Raw genomic sequence first — 13,778 nt, 5'->3', positions numbered from 1 at the left:
GTAACCAAAAATTTTCAGCCATAATTACTCAAAACTTTCCATAATTTACTTTATTTACATCACTTAATAATAGTTTTATTTTTTATCCCACTCTCTTATCATTCCACTTATCATAGTCTTATCAACTCCACTTATTAATCATATATTAATTATAATATCATATCTCTTACTATTAGGTATACTTGTAATCAATACTTAATATTCTTTTTTATAATTTAATTTTTATATTTAATAATACATTAAATATTAATAATAATAAGAATGGACGGTATGATAATATATATTAATTGAGTTAATTGCACTTGATTCTTTGTTTCTTTTAAGGCATTTAATATCAATCAATGGAGATACGGAAAAATCATTAATTCTTTATATCCGTTAAGGCATTTTAATTGCACTTTATTCTTTGTAAAATATACCTTCCATTAATTCAATTATGATCATTTAAAAATCATGACTCTAATATCATTGCAAGCACAATAGTGTATAAGTCAAGAAATTTTACAAGAAATCGCGTTTATCATTGCAAATAGTATGACATTTGAATTCGACCTTAATACGGTACCTATGGTAGAAGGTGCTGATGAAGAATTTGAACTAACAGACGGACTCACCCGACGAGGTTGTTGTTAGTCAACCAATTTTCGAGAGTATAAAAAACACACTAACTTTGATGAGGTATGATAATAAACTAATTTTTTTTGTGCTTTTATGTGTATTTATAATTATATTGTACTAACTAAATTCATACGCATAACATTCATACGTTCATATACATAACATCCATAATTATATACAGCTAACATCTAAAAATTAAATTCATGTTTATTAGATATTACATCCATATACATATCATTTTTTAGTTATTGCATAAGTAACTATAAAGTTAACAAAGATGTTTTTAAATTTTTATCATAATTGAATTTAAAAAAATATCAAATTCTTAAATTAATTTATTCAATTGATAAATTTACTCATGACATCCATAGATTCATACACATAACATCTATTATTTCATGTTAATAACATCCGTAATTTGTAATCATAATATTCATAATTTCATACCTATATGATGTCTATAATTAATAATTTTTTATAATTAATATTATCAAATTTTAAACTATACGTCTTATTGTATTTTTTAAATTATTTCATATGTGCACTAATAGGTCATGATTTTAATTATTTTAATATTTTTATTTAATATTCATATGTATACTTATTTATTGATTTTAATATAACGAGTTAATAATTATTTTTAAAAATTTATTTTTTAATTTTTGTTTATATTTTATGTTTTATTTTTTAATAGTCTATATGTAAAATATAAGTTGTATAGTAGAAGTTGTTAAAAATTTTTAATTTAATTTTTATAATTTTTGCAAAGAATTATTACATTTTAATGGATAATAATGCGATTGAGAGATGTTAGGGATTTGATTTGAGAGAAACTGAAATTGATTTTGGAAAGAACATTAATGACATCAAAAATGCAGCAAAATAATAGGTGATAAGGATGATAAGTGATAAGGAGATAGGTGATAAGGAGGATAACTGATAAGGAGGTATATGTCACTTTCTTATTAAGAGAATGAAAATTTTTATGTGACATTTTTATATTGTAATTATTTTCTGGCTACCTAACATTACCCATATAATAATCGATTTGCTACTAAGCTACTGTGAAATGAATAGTTGATATACTGAAACGAGGATTAAGTGAAATTTGAACACACTAAGTATATCTATATACAATGCTACTAAACTTGTAGATAATGTATATCTTTAATAGAGATCATATTTGACTATTAAGGGAGATGATGTTTTGGAAATGTATAAAATAGAGTACATCTTTTAAGTACCATGAATTTCTTTAGTTCTTTTGGGGATTTATTGTTAATATGAAGCTGCATGTATGATGAATTTTGATCGCTTTAACATTAATTATATATTATTCTTATTAATTAATTAGCCTATTCTTTCTTGTTATATTTTCCAATAAATAAATATATATATGTAGCAAGTTTCATGTGTTCAGAACTAAGGAAGGAATGATGTGAGTATATACATATGTTATATATCCAATATAATAATTAATACTACTATCAAATTCTATCCTTCTCACAAAAATTCTAAAAACTTCTTTATTTTCAGAAAAGAGTTAGTTGTCACTTGGATCCATGCTTGTACTTGAAGTAACTTTGCCATACTAATTAAAAACTCCTTCATTTTCTTTCTAATAGTTTGGTTTGTGCTCTCGAATAGTTTTTATTTGATTTTAAATGGTTAATTGTTAATATTGATATTTGGTTTTTATTTTTCTCTTGAAGGATACTAATGAATCTTTGACGTATATAGCAAATTGTTGCGTCATGACTTCGTAAGATATTTCTATCTCATACTTATTTGCTTTTATATGTGTATGTTAATTCTTTTGCACTTTTTTTATGTATATTATTCTTTTGATGGTACCAATCCAGAAGACCTTGATTTTTCTTCTATTCAAGGTTAGAATAGGACATTTTAATACATATATTTAACAACTCACCTATTTGTATAAGAGTATCATGTTTAAATAATATTGATGTCACAGGTTTCGCAGAAGCTGGACTTATTGAAAGCAAGCTTTCAAGACGTGATATACAGTTGTCTACAGATGAAAACGGTGTCCCATTTTACTTCTCTCCTGAAAGGTATGCATTTGTGGCTACCTATCTGTCTTTGGTAATGCATTACCATTCCAAAATCAGAGTTATTGCAATACCCAAAATATATATATATATTTTCTTTTAAAACTTACAATATTCATCTTATTTATTGCCCTCTGTCAGGAATTTTCTATAGCATTGGATATAATGATGATCGTCTTTCTCTCCTACATTCATTTCTACATCCCTTTATCACGACAATATATTGTTAGTTAAAAAATAGCAATGGAGAAGAGACAGCTTCCTGAAGCTGATAAAAAGATTTCTTAACTTGTTACTTTGATATGCTCAACTATACTCTTGATTCAAGTTACATTGAACTGATCTGTTTGCGTTCATCAAACTGAATGATTGATGTGCAGACACTGTACAAAGTTTTTGGGATTATTGACACTGAAAAGATACACCCTAATACTTGTCCTGCACTTTTGCTGGTGAACAGGGTATAATAGCTCTTGCATTTGGAATGTCATATTTCAAACTAAATTTGATTTTGCCTACTTGTTACTCCTCCACTTTCCCCTCTTAGTTGTTTCTTAAGTACTTTTGGTTTCCAATTTTCATTCGTTTTTTCATTTTTAGGGACGGGGTGCGGGTACTTGATGCATGGGCATCATGTTGTGTTTTTCTATGCTTTTTCACATAATAAATTAATGTTTAGAGCTTAATTATGGAATGTTTTTGTGCTTAAGTCATATATTGCTTTGATCTCTTTGAATTGATGTGTTTTGTAGAAAATGGTAGAGAAAGAAGCAAAAAGTACAAAATAAGCTCAAAAGCAAAAAGGGAGCAGAGCTTTGAAGTTGTTGAAGTGATGAAGTAGAGAGCCGTGGAGCGAGAAGGAAGTCACTAAGGGCTTGAGACGGAGGAGACCAATTTGGAATTCTGTGAATTGGCACACTCCACTTGGAGTGGGTCTTCGGACCCCTCCCCTCACACACTCTTCTCCCTTTTCTCTTCTTTATTCCTTAGTTTGTAATTCTCATTTATGAATTCTTTCATTTTCAGTTTTGAATTCTTAATCTTCATCTTTAATTTTTTGCACTTTAATTTCATGCAATTTGATTTTTATTTGAGAGCAATGACCACTTAATTCCCTATGCATTTGGGAAATGAGCTCTGTTTCAATTTTGATTAAATTAATGTTTATCTCTTCTTCTCTTCTTCATTCTATTTTCATACTTGGATATCTACTAGAATCCTTGCAAGAGAGTTTTGTTCTTCAAAGATCCTTGGATCTATTAGAACCTTAATGTGAGCCTCGAGAGAGGGATCATAAGGTTCTGTTTGAGCTCTCTTGGCTTAATGAAGTTGATTCTTGATTTAGAGTTGATATGTGACATGTAACCACTCTAATATTGGGGTCTTTGGATTTATGTAGTATGAGATTAGAAATCATGTTTGTTTATCTAAGAGAGAGTCTTTGTGCTTCATAGATCTAATTACTACCGAGAGGGGGATTAGATCTACTTGAATTACATGTGAGCCTTGAGAAAGGGATCATGGAATTCAGATTGAGGCTCTTCTCTCATAATCCTCTTGATCAATACATTCTTGGTTGGTATGTGAGATGTAACCACTTTGAATTGAGGTCTTGAGGGTTGTGTGATTTTTTTATTAGAAATTGAACTTCACCTCTTCTCATGACCAATTAGATCACGAGAGTGGCAATTGATTATGTTAAGAGAAATTAAATCACCAAGAGATTGGGATTTAATTACTCATAATCTGCCATGGATCTATCTTACATGATTGAGAAGGAGTGAGACCCATTGATTCAAGAGGAATCAACATCTCCAATCCCTTATGTTTTCCATCTTTACTTTCCGTCATTTACTTTCTCACAATTTTACTTTCTTGTACTTTCCTTGCCAGCACTTTATTTCCCCTGCACTTTACTTTGATGTTCTTTACTTTCGTGCAATTTTACTTTCCAGCAATGTATATTCTTGCCATTTATTTTTCGTATACTTTCTTTTAATTTCTAGTTATTTACATTCTTTGTTGCTTATCACTCCAAAATGATTGTCTAACTAGAATAATTAATTAACCATTGATTGCTTAATCCTTTAATCCTCGTGGGATCGACCTCACTCTAAGTGAGTTTTATTACTTGATGCGACCCGGTATACTTGCCGGTAGTAAATACGTGAAAAAAATAATTCTAATTTTTACGTATCAAGTTTTTGGCGCCGGTACTGGGGATTAATTGTGATTAACAATCTACCGATGGTTGATTACCTAGATTAGACACTTTTTCATTCTCTTTGTTTTAGTCATTTCTTTGTTTTTAATACTTTCTTTTATTTTCCCCAACTGTTTGTGTTAATGCCTCACCAAGAAACCCTTACTCGTGACAATTTGTTTCTCTTGGTGATTGTGTTTTTAACATACAACAGTTTCTTTTGCGTAGTTTATTTCAAATAAATTGGCATATGATTGCATTCTAAGTTTGGTGTTGCTATGCAACAAAAAAAATTGCTTCCAATCTTTACTGGATACGTGCATCAATTCCAAGTGAAAGTGTCACAGTAAGTTTGGTGTGCCACTTATCTTTCATGCAATGTATCATGCACACCCCACTTATTTTGCAATCACAATGTCTCTGTTTCTTGTGGCTTCATTGTTATTTTCATTTCGCTTGCTTGAACACATGTACTAGTAACACTCCATTATTCTAAGACATTCATGAACCATCATAAACCCCATTACCACTGTTGTATTTATTGCTTGAGGACAAGCAATCATTCTAAGTTTGGTGTGGGATGTGGAAGAATAGGAGAAAAATGACAACAACAATGAAGATGACTTACAAGGTGGTAAAGTTCCTTTTCCTCTTATTTGTTTCCAGTATTTTAAATTGCATGATTATCTTCTATTCCTTTCTATGCATGTGTGGCTGCTCCTTGTGAATAAGCATAGCTTAATATTTGAATTGTAACATGCTACTGTGGTATATTATGACTACCATCTTGAATTTTGTGAGTCAAAAGTAATCAAGTAATCATGATCATAAACAAACAAGGTAATTAAAGAAGAAGTTAGCATGAGCTTATAAATACTGGAAGGCTAGTATGAGTAATTGTTATTGCTCAATTGCATTTGAATTTGTTTAATTGAAGTTTTCATCTAGGACATTGTATGAAATTTTTTGAAATCATCAAAACCTTGAAGAAGCAAATGTAATCAAGGCAAGAAAAGAAAAAGGGAAAGAATGAGAAAGCTGAAGGCTCTGAGTACTAATGACAATTCAATTATCAAGTACTTGTGGTGTTTATGTATCATGCAAAAAGCTTGAAAACAAAACACTTAGAGTCAAGGCTAGGCTCAAGTGCAAAGCACTCCCTTAAAGCTCAAGGCTCTGAGCATCAATGATTAGAGAATAAGGAAAAGAAACAAATGAGCTTAAAGAATCCTCTAATTAAATGCTTGTGGTGCTTATGTATCAAGTAGTAATACTTGAAAACAAAGCATTTAGAGTCAAAGCTTTTAACTCATGGTGCAAAGCACCCAAGAAGCTAAGCTAAGAAAGAAAGGAAAAGCTTATTTCAAGGAAGGGATATAAAGAAAAGATTACATAAAGTGAGCTAGATAGAAACATCAATCATATTTCTTTTGTGATTGTAGCATGTATAGTAAACTAGCCAACCATGAACATTAATTTGCTACTCTTCTTACCTTGGATTGTCAAAACTTATTGCATGATTCTTTATTTGCTTGAGGACAAGCAAAGTTTAAGTTTGGTGTTGTGATGCATGGGCATCATGTTGTGTTTTTCTATGCTTTTTCACACAATAAATTAATGTTTAGAGCTTAATTATGGAATGTTTTTGTGCTTAAGTCATATATTGCTTTGATCTCTTTGAATTGATGTATTTTGTAGAAAATGGTAAAGAAAGAAGCAAAAAGTACAAAATAAGCTCAAAAGCAAAAACGGAGCAGAGCTTTGAAGTTGTTGAAGTGATGAAGTAGAGAGCCGTGGAGCGAGAAGGAAGTCACTAAGGGCTGAAGACGGAGGAGACCAATTTGGAATTCTGTGAATTGGCACACTCCACTTGGAGTGGGTCTTCGGACCCCTCCCCTCACACACTCTTCTCCCTTTTCTCTTCTTTATTCCTTAGTTTGTAATTCTCATTTATGAATTCTTTCATTTTAAGTTTTGAATTCTTAATCTTCATCTTTAATTTTTTGCACTTTAATTTCATGCAATTTGATTTTTATTTGAGAGCAATGACCACTTAATTCCCTCTGCATTTGGGAAAAGAGCTCTGTTTCAATTTTGATTGAATTAATGTTTATCTCTTCTTCTCTTCTTCATTCTATTTTCATACTTGGATATCTACTAGAATCCTTGCAAGAAAGTTTTCTTCTTCAAAGATCCTTGGATCTATTAGAACCTTAATGTGAGCCTCGAGAGAGGGATCATAAGGTTCTGTTTGAGCTCTCTTGGCTTAATGAAGTTGATTCTTGATTTAGAGTTGGTATGTGACATGTAACCACTCTAATATTGGGGTCTTTGGATTTATGTAGTATGAGATTAGAAATCATGTTTGTTTATCTAAGAGAAAGTCTTTGTGCTTCATAGATCCAATTACTACCGAGAGGGGGATTAGATCTACTTGAATTACATGTGAGCCGTGAGAAAGGGATCATGAAATTCAGATTGAGGCTCTTCTCTCATAATCCTCTTGATCAATACATTCTTGGTTGGTATGTGAGATGTAACCACTTTGAATTGAGGTCTTGAGGGTTGTGTGATTTTTTTATTAGAAATTGAACTTCATCTCTTCTCATGACCAATTAGATCACGAGAGTGGCAATTGATTATGTTAAGAGAAATTAAATCACCAAGAGATTGGGATTTAATTACTCATAATCTGCCATGGATCTATCTTACATGATTGAGAAGGAGTGAGACCCATTGATTCAAGAGGAATCAACATCTCCAATCCCTTATGTTTTCCATCTTTACTTTCCGTCATTTACTTTCTCACAATTTTACTTCCTTGTACTTTCCTTGCCAGCACTTTATTTCCCATGCACTTTACTTTGATGTTCTTTACTTTCGTGCAATTTTACTTTCCAGCAATGTATATTCTTGCCATTTACTTTTCGTATACTTTCTTTTAATTTCTAGTTATTTACATTCTTTGTTGCTTATCACTCCAAAATGATTGTCTAACTAGAATAATCAATTAACCATTGATTGCTTAATCCTTTAATCCTCGTGGGATCGACCTCACTCTAAGTGAGTTTTATTACTTGATGCGACCCGGTATACTTGCCGGTAGTAAATACGTGAAAAAAATAATTCTAATTTTTACGTATCAAGTTTTTGGTCAAGGCTATACACGATTGTTCCAGCCAGAGAAATCAGTAACCAATGCCCAAGTGGCTATTGCCCTTACTACCAAAGATGCTTTTGACGTAGTCAGTGAAGAGCTTGGATGCATTGAAGCAGAATCTATGGCTAAAAATGCTATTACTGCACATAGTGCTTTGGTAGCTCAGGCTGAAAATATTTTGATAGAGAGGAAAAAAGATCAACAGTGTAAAATGGCTGACAAGGCAAAACTAGAGTTATATTGAGTTCGCTGGGCTGATGCCATTGTGGTAATTAGAAATTATGTTAGTTGATTACCTTTAATTTGTTCATAGTTGCTTATATGTGATAATAGTTTATTGGGATTTGGTGGCATATATACAGCTAGCTTTGAAGATTTTCACTTGATAGTTTTCAGTATATTGAGTGCTTCATTAACAAAGAAATTTTTCTCTGTAATTGGTATATCACTTGAATGAATGTTTGTGTATGTGTTTGTTCTTTGTCTGTTTTCAAAAGGAAGAGGATGAAGCATGAGTTAAGAAAGCGCTTGTGACCCTATGTGAACTTCACAAAAGAAAAGATTGGTTTCACGAGAGAACAACTAATATAATGTTCACTATTTGTTTCCATCCAGCACCAAGGTTTTTATTTTCCCCTTTATATTTTGTGATTGTGCGACTATTTTGAAATTCTGATCTTAGGCATAAAGATAGTTTTTGGTATTATCAGGATCATGAAAGCATCTTTATCGTCTCAATCTGAACAAGACTAAGCAGCAAAGGTAGAATTTGATTCACAGAGAGGCGATGGGTATGATTCTCAAGTGTTAGATCATTAGTGATTTAATTTTCTAATGTAACAGTATAGCTTTAAGATAATTTTGTTATGGTGAATAGATTTTATGCATCTCAATAATAAAAAACTAAGCTTTATTGATATATGTGCATGTTACTTGTGGTAGTAGCTGAGGTAATAAGTGGATACGTTGTCTTTTGCCTTCCCTTCTTATATGTTTATAGAGGTAATGACCAAATCAATACCCGAAAGATTAAAACGCTGACATTGTGGTACCTGACTATTGTAATCGACAAAATGGTACCTGGTTAATTTTAAAAACTGACAAGCGTGTCCATAAGCTTGCCGGACCAAAACTCCGGTGAGGACAATGCTTACCTGGACACCGGATTATGCTGACAAATCATATTTTAATTGAGTTGTAATTTTTAATTAATTAATTTGTTAGCCTAGGTGGAAATTGATTTCATTTTGCCCCAAATCAAAACTCTTTGTCCTAATCCCAAATTAACAAACTCTCTGAACTTCTGCCACTTGAATCCCTACTTCTCTACTTCCAACATCTCGATCTGTATCTGTAATTTCTGTTCTCTGCTTCTCTACTTCCACTTTGAAACAGGAAAGGAGAGGAAGAGGAGTGGCATCGGTTGTTCTAGGTGGAGTCATAGCGGCGAACAGGGAGGCGAAAGAGAAGCTCGCCGTCGTGTTGGTCCGGTGAAGAGGATGCTGTTGGTGGCTGGCGGTTAGGGAACTAATGATAGAGGGAGAGAGAGCTTCGCGGAGGTGGTGGATCTCGCACAGAGCCAAGGAGAACCGGCGGCGATGTGGTTGGAGGTTAGGTTCTGGGCTCGGCGGAGGTGAGGTGCTGCGATGGTGAAATCGCGGAGGTGAGGCGTCGAAACAGTGAAGGTGTGGAGGCGCGTTGGGTGGTCCGCGAAGGTTCGGTGGTTCTGGGCGGCGCTAGGGTACGGACAGGGGAAAGATGGAGAGGTGGAAGAAGAAGAAAGAGAGAGATGTGGTGGCTCTGTGTCGGTTGTGGGTACAGACGCCGGCTGCGGTGGTGATGATTGGAGGCTGAGGCGAGGCTAGGGTTCGGACAAGAGGGGAAGAAGACGGAGGCTGGACGCGAGCTGGAGGTGATATCGCGAAGAGGAGGGTCACGGTGGCTCGGCTAGTAAGAGCGAGGGAGGAGAAGGTGGCCGCCGCTGGTTGGTTGGTTTGGGCCTGCGCCTGGGCCTGGTTATGATCTGTTTTTTCTGCATATGATGTTTCCGTGGCTTCGTGTTTGTGGAGGCTGAAATTGAAGGACCTGACTCGTTCCAAAAGCGAGGATGTTCGAACGAGTTGAGGCTGAGTGAACTCGCCGGTTCGGCAGTACTCGGCTTTGTGTCGTAAGTGTATTGATGAGTGAGTTTGAAGGATCTGACTCGTTGCAGGAGGGAGGGTGAGCGAGTGAAAGGGTGTTGGAGTTCATGTTCTTGAATTCGGTTGTTGTGGGAGGAGGTGAAGCGGGAGGTGATGGCAATGGTGCCAATGACGAGGTTGACAAAGATGAAGAGGGAAGAAGGTGTTAACCAGCTGGCTATGAGAAGCGTCATTGAAGCTGTTGGTTCTGCCATAGAGAGCTTGTTAGGGCAAAGAGTTTTGATTTGGGGCAAAATGAAATCAATTTCCACCTAGGCTAACAAATTAATTAATTAAAAATTACAACTCAATTAAAATATGATTTGTCAGCATAATCCGGTGTCCAGGTAAGTATTGTCCTCACCGGAGTTTTGGTCCGGCAAGTTTATGGACATGCTTGTCAGTTTTTAAAATTAACCAAGTACCATTTTGTCGATTACAATAGTCAGGTACCGCAATGTCAGCGTTTTAATCTTTCGAGTACTGATTTGGTCATTACCTCTATGTTTATATTACTAACAATATCAATACTGTAACTTAATAGAAAACCTTTCTTGCTCGGCTACATGGGGAAGCAAAACTAAGTTATTTGGTATTTATAATGTGTTAGTAAGCAATTAAAGTCAGGTTATTCCAGAATTATATTTATTTTGACTATTATTATGAAAAAAAAGTGCTATATACCAATGATGATGATCAATGTTAAATTTTTCTTCTGTTAACTGTGTTTAAATGCTAATTTGTCCTCGTTATGACATTAATTAATTTACTTTAAAAGGATAAGTTTTCTTTTGTTTGTATTTGTTTTCGTAAACGGATCTCTTGAACACCCCCTTTTGTTTTTGTCTCATTTCATTTTTCTTCTCTTACGTCTTGCACAAATCTTTTTCCCTCTCTGCCAAGATCATTATGAGGAGGAGGATATCAGGCTAATATTATTGAAGTTCCTATAGTGAAATGAAATAGTTCTTTACTATTAATGAGGATACATGAGTGAAAGTTTACTTGTGATTTTTACTCATGCCTACGGTTTTTGGTAATATTTCATTGGAACTAATAGAATTCTCCATATCCTGGTTGGCAGTGGTCATGTTCAATATCATAACTTCTTGAGAGGTTTAAAACTTAAATCGTGCCCTCTGTCTGAGAAGGTTAGTTCCCACCTTTGTATTATATACTCTTCTTTCTATTGCCAAAGCCTGGATTCTCAAGTGATTGTTTCTCTTTTTTATGTCATGTTGAATTGAGTTGTCCGCACTTGAGTGAAGTTCAATGTATTGAGCTAAATCGCAAGAATAATTAAATACTGCCTATAGAATAGGATCCCCATAGATAAATAAGTAGTGAAGTTCTAAAATCTCCATATGAGAGGTTAGCAAATCAAAAGAGCTAATATTTATTTATTTATTTTTTATTCCAATTACATAGAAAGCAGTAACGGTTCCAGCTGAGTCACCCTTCAATGTGCAAAAAATATCACATAGCTCTAACTAACATAAATATATCCAAATGACATTAGTTTATAAAAAGTAAAGAATGGGACAATGACCTGAATAGTTATCAAGCTTGAGTTTAAGGAGGTCCATGCCACGTTGGGTTGTATCATATCTGCATTCTGTTCTGTTCTGTTCTTATTAAGGAGCATATGCAGTTTTGTTGCTTGGAATATGAACAATCTCAATTAAATTGAAAACTTTTCTTATCAAACTAAAAACTTAAAATATCATAAGAAAACCAATCGCAGAAGGACCAAGGCCTAATCAATTAAATTCAATTCTGGATCTTTATTTTTCTCTATACAAATTAATAGCTTATGAAATTTAATTTTGATTATATTTCTCATGTTATGTGATTATGTAGAGAGGCATCGAACCCTATCATTATAATTTTTTGCCATTCATTCATTCTTTACTAATAAGTCGCTCATTCTTTGTTGTGTATTATTTGCAAATTTAACATATGGGACAAGTCAAGCATGAATATAAAATATACAAGTAGATTGACGTCTTTTTGACAAATATTAATTACTATTTTGTTATGACAATTAATGTCAAACAAGGATTTTCTTATTTTGTTGAGAATTATTGACAAATATGTATTTGAAATATTAAATGAACTTTTTAATATCTATTTTAATTAGAACTTTATTATTAGTTATTTTGTCTTTTTTTGAATTTTTTCTATTGTGCACAAATTTATTTATTAATTAAAATGATTACACATGTATGAACAAAAAATTTTATTGTGAATTTTATTTATTTTTTTGTAGTTTTACTACAAATGCAACTTTTATTTTTGCCAAAAAGGCAACCCTTCTATTAGTTGCATAATTTGAATATTAGACAACACTTATATGGTTGCATATTCAAAAGAAAATGCAACACTTGTATAGGTTGCATATCCAAAACTAATAGGCAACACTTCAAAGGATTGCAAATTCAAACTTATAAATAACCGTAAAAGGGTTGCATTTTATTGAAAATAGGCAACACTTTTTAGTAGTGGCCAAAATATGAGAGAAAAGACAACACTGTAAAAGTGTTGTCTCAAACACACTTTTAAAGTGTTGTTGTTTTTCAACCAAAGGCAACACTTACCAGGTGTTGCCCTCAAAAGCGTTGCTTTTGAAAAAAAAAAGTGTTCCCTTGATCTAAGGCAACGGCCGCATCTGCAACGTCTCCCAAAAATGTTGCCTTAGATCCAAAAGTGTTGCCATAGATCAAAAGTAAACTTTTGTCAGTCTTTAGGTAACACTTTTTAAATGTTGTCTCAACTTGAAAATGTTGTAGTGGACACTTTAAACCTTAAGGATCAAAATAGGATTACGCCTAAATGTAGGGGACCGATTTAATACTTTACCTTTTTTTTATCAATGGTAACCAAAAAAAAGAAGAATGGAAATTTTATTCGAAAAAATTTAAAATAAAAATTCAACGTTAGGGACAATATCAACAGACAATATAAACGAAAAAAATTTTAGGAATAATTTTAATTTTTGACCAAAACTATAAAAATCAAAATCGTACTTAACCTTTATTAGAACTTGTAAATCATAAACTATATTATACAAAAATTGTACAAAGAGTTCTTCATAAGGTAATTTTATTCATTATTTAGCGCATGTAATCATATAGGTGTTTTAATTAGCCTTGGACTAATCTACGGCGGACTCATGATTTTGGTCCAATAGGTTAAATATTATTTTAATCTTTAATGTTTTTGTCAAAAATAAAAGTACTCAACTAACATTTTTTGTTTCCAAAAGGTCTCTAATATTACAATAAATCTTCAATAAAGTATATAAGAGTATATAGACTAGTGTAGAATAATCATATTCAAGATTGTTTCTTGAATTAGGATTATAATACAGTTATATAACAAAACTCTATTTTTCTGTTACCTCAGAACTGCTATATATAATAAGCTTGGTAGTAGAGACTAGAGACAGAACATAGAATGTGTTCAATTCATTGCTAGCAAATTCGTTACAAAATTCAATTTCCGCTTCATTTTCATTCTCTCTTTCAACTCAATTCCCTTTCCGC

The sequence above is a fragment of the Arachis ipaensis genome, chromosome B5 (genome assembly GCF_059453495.1).
Source record: "Arachis ipaensis isolate K30076 ecotype BB chromosome B5, ASM5945349v1, whole genome shotgun sequence".
Lineage (NCBI taxonomy): Eukaryota > Viridiplantae > Streptophyta > Magnoliopsida > Fabales > Fabaceae > Arachis > Arachis ipaensis.
This window is presented reverse-complemented; position numbering follows the sequence as displayed.